Source organism: Triticum urartu, chromosome 1A (genome assembly GCF_056163025.1).
Source record: "Triticum urartu cultivar PI428250 chromosome 1A, HENAU_Tu73, whole genome shotgun sequence".
In the NCBI taxonomy this organism is placed as follows: domain Eukaryota; kingdom Viridiplantae; phylum Streptophyta; class Magnoliopsida; order Poales; family Poaceae; genus Triticum; species Triticum urartu.
Genome location: NC_141873.1, coordinates 441,960,375 through 441,968,569, shown reverse-complemented (window position 1 = coordinate 441,968,569; position 8,195 = coordinate 441,960,375). Strand labels below are relative to the sequence as shown.

Below are 8,195 nucleotides of genomic sequence, written 5' to 3'. Positions count from 1 at the left end.
ATGTCACGGCCGACGTTTGCGCCCCAGCCCTTCATGAATTGCCGTGACCGCTTGGCGCAGAAGTGCCAGTTGTCCACGGCCGAAAGGGAGCGATGGGGGGCCTCATGTGCCTCGCGCCATCGCGCGACCACCATGGCGGAAAACCCAGGCTGGCGCAACCAGAAGGTTTCGAAACGAAATCGGGGCGGAAGGGGAGGCCGCTCATTCTCCGAGCAGAGGAGAAGGGGGACGTGATCTGAGCCAATCCACGTAATCGCCCGGAGCGATGCTAGGGGGCAACGGATGTCCCACTCAGGGGAAGCGAAGACCCTGTTGAGAACGGAGCGGGTCGGCTCAACTTGTCGGCTTGTCCAAGTGAACCTGGCCCCGACTCGACCGAGCTCGCGAAGCCCCATGTCCGCAATGTAGTCATTGAACATCTGCATCCGCGGGAAATTCACCAAATTATTGCTCTTGTCTTCTACCGATCGAATGAGGTTGAAATCACCTCCCACCACTACCGGGAGCTGAGCGGCTGCTACCTTCCTACGGAGCTCACCGAGGAAGGCCTCCGATCGGCGGTGGTCGGCCGGCCCATAGACCGCAATGATTTCCCATTTGAAGTTCAGTGCCCGCTCAAAGACCTCCATGCTAACGAAGAACTCGCCGCGATCCATGCTGCCTACCTCAAAGGTGGCATCCTTCACCCCAAGGAGGATGCCACCCGAGTGGCCCGCACTCCCACTAGAAGGGAGCCAGTGCCGAGCAAATAGGTTTTTCCTCTTGATGCCGGTTTTCCCCTTCCTATTTTTATCTTTGTTCACCATTTTGCTTTTCCGCGTTGCATGATTTGGTTCTGCCATTATTCTTATTCGTGCTTTAATTTTTTTACATTTTGGTCTTTTGTTCGTGTGTGTGGAGTTGTTCTTCATTATGTTTCATTGCATGTTAAGCTATTGTTTTTGTTTGCGGGTGGCACCGTGGTTGGCGTGGCTGCTTAGATTGCTGTCATCCAGCATTGGTGTTGTGCATGTGTGCCATGGCAAGCGACCGCTCCTCTTTCATGTGTGGTTGTGTTTGGGGTCACTACTGAAGGCGGTGGCAATTATGAATGTGGCAGGAGAGAAAGAAGAAGAAGAATCTGCCTGAGAAGGAAATGTCGAAAGCGGTTGGTACAAAAGAGGTGATCCATAGTCCGACACAATGATCACTTATGGTTGACCAATGACTAATGTTTTTTTTTAATCTTTGGCGAGACTGACATGGCAGGAATGCTCCCCTTTGAGCAGGTCATTCACCTGAACGGGGTGACGCAAAAGTACCTATGCACAATATATTGCAATGATATACCATGATGGCCCACCAATGTCTCTTCTTCAGACGCCATGTCTCAGTACCCTAACATTGTAACATTTTTTCTAAGTTTGATAATTAGTGGTGGAGTAGTACGGTGTCATGTCCCCACATGCCACCGACGTCGGATATAGCCCAACAATATCAACATGTGACGACTAAATTCCAAATGCCTCCAAAGCCTACCGTCTATCTAGAGACTACAACGAGATGAACAATCAGCCATTTCACCACTCCGTTCTATTGGTTTGATGAAAATTCCTCTCAGCTCCCGTTCTTTGGTCTCTTTGTTCGGTGTACCCTCTTAGACAATGTGCCCCGTTTATAGAAGTAGTGCTCCATTGTGGGATGTAATCCAAAAATCCTGACCCTCTCTTCAAGTCCCATTACTTGTATATCTTTTGCTCTCTTCAAATGCAATAACGTGCATGTACCTGCCCTCTTTCACCTTCTCAGCCAAGCTCAGTGATCATCACATGGTGCCAAGTTCTACTTACTGCATCATAACTTCATTGTTTCTAAATCGTACGTGTATGGTACTTTCTCTACACAACTTATCTATCCCCCACCCCCACTACACACACGGTTTCCAACCAGTATCTGTCGCGATCACGATCTCAAACTAACTTGATTTCAAAGTCAAACTTACCGGACAAGAAAACAATTAACTTGTTTGTCCGACACCAAAAAATAAAACGGCAAAAGAAAATTGTGCCCCTGCAAGGCGTACCAGATTTCGCCCGAGCCCGGCCAGGCGAGCGAGCACATGCGTGTGGTCTTCTATTTCTCTTCTCAACACACCACTTAGAGAGAACCCACTATATAAAAAGGTCCAACACTTTCTCGACTAGCGGTATGGGACTAAATTTTAGCACAACCACTTGCCATTTTTCTCATGGGCCACTTTGAGATTTTAAAAATTGTTAATGGACCAAGCCAATTTATTTCTAAAAAGTACATAATTTGACTTATTTTTTCACCCACTAGCTGCTTGCCGAGCGCGGAGGGTTGCTTTGGCTTGCTGATGCACGCGGTAAACAATGGCGCAGCCCTTTTGCGTGTCCTCTTATTTTCCTTCCAAACGGCAAACAGGTAAGTCAAAAAAATGGAAACCAGCCCAATCAAAAAAGGAAGACGCAACTTGCGTACGAAATAACCCAGCCCAAAACCAAATAAAAGACCAATAGCAAATCGAAATCACTAATCAAGGAGTACTCTTGAATTTCCAAGGATCACTCCCATCTCCTCGGGTTGAATTTTCAAGGATCACTCGCACCTTTTCAGATTGTGATAAGTGACTTAGTCGTAACCTGAATTTTTTTTTATACATCCATTTATTCAAAATACTTTATCTTTTAAACCGTGCGTCCAAATCTCGAACCGTTTTCACCATTGGATTCTTCGCAAAATTAGATCACATGTCGATAGGTTTTGGCAAACTTTCCTTTTCACAAAAAATGGACGGAAAAACCAAACCGGAAGCATTTTTTTTCTTTCCGAAAGAGGCATGGCCTTGCCTCTCGCGAAAACACAACCATGCCTCTCACGGAAGCAAAGCCGTACATCTTGTGGAAGAAAAAAAACAGAAAATGTGGGTTTTTTTTCGTTCCCGAACGTGCCTCTCGCGGAAGGAGAAAAACTAAAAATGTGTTTTTTTTCGTTTCTGAGAGGCACGGACGTGCCTCTTGCGAAAGCACAATCGTGCCTCTCGCGGAACCAAAACTGTGCCTTTCGTGGAAGGAAAAAAAGAAAATGTGTTCATTTCCATTTCCGATAGGCGCGGTCTTGCCTCTTGCGGAAGAAAAAAACAAAAAATGCGGTTTTTTCCGTTTCCGAGAGGCTCGCGAAAGCAAAATCGTGCCTCTCGTCGAAGGCAACAAAAAACAGAAAACACGTTTTTTCGTTTTCAAGAGGCACGGCCATGCCTCTTGCGAAAACAAACCATGCCTCTTGTGAAAGAAAAAAACATTTTTTGCATTTTGGTCCAAAAGCTAAGGAAGACCGATGAAAAATCAAAGAGTCGAAAAAACGTTTAAAAAGCAAAAAACACGTGCGAAAAAAATAAAAAGAAAAAGAAAATCCGAAGGGAGCGCCGAGAGCGCAACACGTGGCGACGGCTAAGAGCGTGCCGAGTGACGCGCTCGCAACCCACCCCCAAACGATCGTTCGGAGGCTTCTGAAGGAACATTCGTCAACTAGTTGCTCTTATAACAAACGAGTAGCTAGCATGGGATCGATCTGATTCAGTCGAAGCCCAGAACTAGCAGAAATAGTACGGCTGTAACAAGTTGGAGTTAATCCATACATAATTTGCAAAGTTGGCATAGAATTAGTGAAACAAAAAATCGAGTGACAGCATTTTCTACATTTTCTTGAGAAGATCATGACTATTTCTTCTTATGTTCACAGCATGCACCAACACAAGCTGCACAACCTTCAATGACAGAAATGTATTAATTTTAGAGTTGTGGCTAGTGATCCACCCCAGCTTGCCTTGCACATCCTCTCACTCTCAGGACCAAGAACTCGTTTTTGCAGCTTTCCTGAGACACATAGCTCCCTCTGTACATTGCCATTGTTGAAGCCAATGACAAATATTTCCTAGTGTCAACGACTCCAATGCTGTACGAGGGGAATTGGTAGCTGAAGAGTGATACTGTGATAGCGTGCTCGCTCATGCACGGCCACCATTTTTTCTTGATCAAACGTCTTGTGGCAGTACCATAGCATTGTCATCTTTCTCTTGAGTCAAAGATTCAATGGTAGAGTGGTATGGTTTCATGTCCCACATGACACCCACACTGGACATGCTCGGAGGAAAAGACAACGGGATAACTAAATTCCAAATGCCTCCAAAGCCTAATATCTATGTAAAGACTAGCGGGAAATGAAAAAGTAGTGATCCAACCATTTCACCACTCCCTTCTATTGGTCCGTTAAACATTTCTCACTATTCTCATTCTTTCGTCAGTTAGGCGGTGTCCCCTTTTTATAGAAGAAATTGTACTCTAATGTTGGCTATACTCCAAAAATCATATATCTCTCTTTAAGTCTCACTATTTGTATCGTTTGCTCTCCTCAAAAGCAATAAGTACATCCTCTCTTTCACCTCCCAACTCATCACATGGTGATCTAGTTTTACTTACTACATCAGTACTTCATTGTTTCTGAAAGCCAGTATGGTACTTGATCTATACAATTTATACCCCCACCCCCAAAAGAAAATTTATTACCGTTTTATAACTTACAGGAGAGCAAACAAGCAATCAAGCACTATGTTAGTACGAGACGGCATGTTGGTTTCATATGCAACCCTAGGTTGGTTTCGTGTGCAACCCAATGTGGTTAGTAACAACCTTGGAATTTGAAGCTTTTCTTTTACATGGCACTACAGCCCTTATCCAATCATATAACAATGAGTTACTCTTCTTCTATATGTGATACAATTACTTTTCCTGAAATATGTTTATGTTGCCCCGTGAGGGCTCTTTCCGTAGGTGGCACGTTCAAAAATATTGACCTGGAATTAAATCCTTTAATGTTTGTTGTTCTACTCATGTGCCAAATGATGCTTGCTTCGGTTTTCAATTGTTCATTTTTCTGTGCGTACCACCTCAGTTTTGTTGGAACTGATGGAGCTGGTTCATCCAAATTTGTTGTACTCCTTCTGTAAAGAAATATAAAAGTGTTTTATATTTGTTTACAGAAATGATCTAAACGCTTTTATATTTTTTTATAGAGGGAGTATATATTAACAAAGTTGCTCCACGGTTGTTTGGGCACACTGTTGTGGCTCTCACGTGTCTTACCTCATGAAATAGTGGAGTACTATTGTTGGACCATATTAAGGACAGTATAACTGAGCCTAATCCCTGCCCTCTCAGGCTATCAACATCTGGACCATTCATTTTTATGATTTAGCAATTTCTGGCCGTCTGATCTCTGCTGTCTCGCACGTCTCGCAACAAGTGGGCCGGCTGTCCTATGGGGACGCTACTCCCGTAGCCAAATTGAAGTGCGCTGGTTGATTGGGCCATCCGGCTGATTCGGCCTCACCAGAAAGAAGCCCATCTCAGTGAACAAATAAACATGACGTCTCTCTCTCTCTCTCGATCGGGAACCCTTGTCAGTCGACCCCATCACCGTAGCCGCCGCCTCCCATGCCATAGTCACCTCCCGTCCGTCATCCCCAGTCCTCTTCGCGCGGTGGGATTGAGCCCACGGTGTGCTGCTGCGCCGCCGCCGTGCGTCGCCATCTTCACATCGCCGCACCTTTTCCTTCCAAATTCGTTTCCTCGGGTGACCCATGCGTCCCCTAGGTGAGATGCCGATGCCGATGCCGCTGCGACTTCCCTTCCGTCTGGATCGCAGTCCCTTTGAGCGCCTTCATCCGTCCCCTCGAATCTCGCAAGGCGGTCGTTCCGGCGCCTGCGGATGTCCCCGTTCTTTGGCGCAAATTTGGGTTGATGTGTGTGTTCCTATGACGGCAGCTTGTTTGGGCTACGATTTTCAGGGGCAATCCATCGCGTCCCGATGATGCGGCGAGGCGTATGTGGGTGTTAGTCCCAGCCTCCCAGGTTTTGATCGGTTTTGCTGAGGGAAATTTGTCTAAGGAGATTTGGATATGATTTAGGTATAAGGACTGTTCGGGGACATCGGTTGCTGAATCTCAACTCTCAAGTCGTAGTTCCTGTTGTCAGATTTGCAGCTGGAGAGGACACACGGCTCTGACCTTGTGCAAAACATTCTTGATGGCTATGGAAAAGTAGAAAGGAAAACCACTTTTCTGCAGGATTTTAAATATTTTTTTATCCTGAATCTGGGGTTTTCATGTTTTAAGCAGCAATTTATGTTTGATTGCTCGCTGGTAGATTGTGGGATTTCATGTGAGATTCATAGTATAAAAATGTGCTGGTACAGATACAATGTGCAGCAATTTATGTTTGTACTAACCAATGATGTTGTGGATTTTGTTTGGCATGTAAGTATGTGTTAGGAAGTGTATGGGGAGAAAGGATGCCAGAGTTGCGTAGTGGAGTCCGACAATCTCGGTTGAAGTCAAGGAAAGTAGCAGTGACTACCACGACTAGACATCACGTCCAGCGGCGATCTGCAAGAACCAGCATCCCTGTGTGTGCTACTGTCCAAGACAGCGTCACCCTTTTACACTATGTCCACTCCGGTCGTTCCTCCACTACAGGTACAACTCGTCTCTCCCTTATGCAACATGACTAGGCTGGAGTTAGGTGTCATGGCTTCAGATCAACAAGACATGGCTTAGCTCTAACATGATACAATGAGCCGACACAGACTGTAGATACACTCCAAAAATATCAAAATGTTGAATCGTATTATATTCATAGTACATGTAATTCTATACATTGTATTGTACGTCTGTGAAGTTTATTGAAAAATTGGAGAAGAAAGAAAATAAAGCGCTTTTTGTTTAGCTTAACAGAGAAAGACTGAAAGACATTTCATTTCTTTCACAAGAATGGATGTCTAAGTGTCTTGTGCATCGGATTCCAAGGAGAAATCACATCCTGAAAATGTTAAGAATCAATTGTCTAACCAGGTTAACTAACCAGCATTTCTCTTTTTATTCTATGTATTCATTACTCATTTTTAGTCACTCTCTTCATCTCCTGAAGTTATTATAGGAACAAATATCTTTTTGATATCTTGTGCCAAAACCATATTTGAAGTTGGCATGCACACCAAGGATGATTATATGCCTCTTTAAGTCATCCACAGTCACATTCTTGATTCTTGTCTTGGCTCTAACTTGGGTAAAGACTGGAATATCATCTTTGAAAATGATGTTAGTCAGAACGAGAATAACTCTGTACACATGGTGGCAGCTGCGCACGGCCCCAATTTTATCTCTAATTATTTTGGTAAATTATTTTGGACCCTGGGAATAACTCTCAAACGAAAATGAAGTTTGCTCACCTTGCTGGGACAATGGGAGGTTTGCTCACCTTGCAAAAGTAAAGGCATTGAAGAAATTTGTAAGGTGGGAAGACTCAAAATTCCATAGGTAATTATGCCATGCTCCCCCTCTTGTGATATCTAAACCGATTGCTCATGTGGTTTTGAAGATTATATATTCATCTTCAAGCATGGAGGAAGGCTTGGCATGAAGGATGCCACTTATAAGGTGCAAGGCAGGAGGGCTTAACTACTTAACTAGCGAGGTTTATTTATTTACTATGCATGTTGTTTCAGATGATTTTGCTAGATGGTATATAATTTTACTATCTTAATGTATCGAATGCATCCATACTTCCATGAGTTCCATCAAAAGAACCATATTGGGTAGACACGTTCCCAAGTGACAAGCACAACTCATGGAAGAAACAAAAGATCCAAGCTAGGAAGGCACGTTTCGAAGGTACAAGCTCAAGTGATGGAAGTATTGTTGTTGGGGATTGCAAAATACATGTATCTGGATGTGATGTTGATGAAAGGTGTTAAAACTGCTTGCTCTATATGTCTAATCTTATGCTGGCGAGATGTTGGCTAGATTACCATTTCCTTGTGTTGCCTTCTGGTGTAATGTTCTTTCCTTCTTGGTTGCACAAGCTTGAGGTTATCATTTCTCATATAACTCTACTTTGTTTTCTTGTTCATGGCTTTGTGCTATAGGTCACTTATGTGAATATTTATTTTTTATGCATTGTGTTCATGTTGACATGTGCTATGTGACAACTAATGCCTCTTTGTGCATTATTATGGTCCAGTGCTGAATTGATACATAAATGAGATGAAAAAATGGCGGCAACAATAAAGTTAACATTACCTTTAATATGTACATTTACAAAATTTCCAATCATTATAAAACTCCCAATCATTATATTGTC

At 43.7% G+C, this 8,195-nt stretch overlaps 1 long non-coding RNA gene across 1 annotated transcript; it reads left to right on the top strand.

The window, feature by feature from the left end:
* Positions 1-5,396: 5,396 nt before the first annotated feature.
* On the top strand, positions 5,397-7,942 carry LOC125516888 (uncharacterized). The gene is made up of 2 exons (XR_007287406.2): positions 5,397-7,348; positions 7,434-7,942. It is a non-coding gene; the product is annotated as an uncharacterized LOC125516888 (long non-coding RNA).
* The last annotated feature ends 253 nt before the right edge of the window (positions 7,943-8,195 follow it).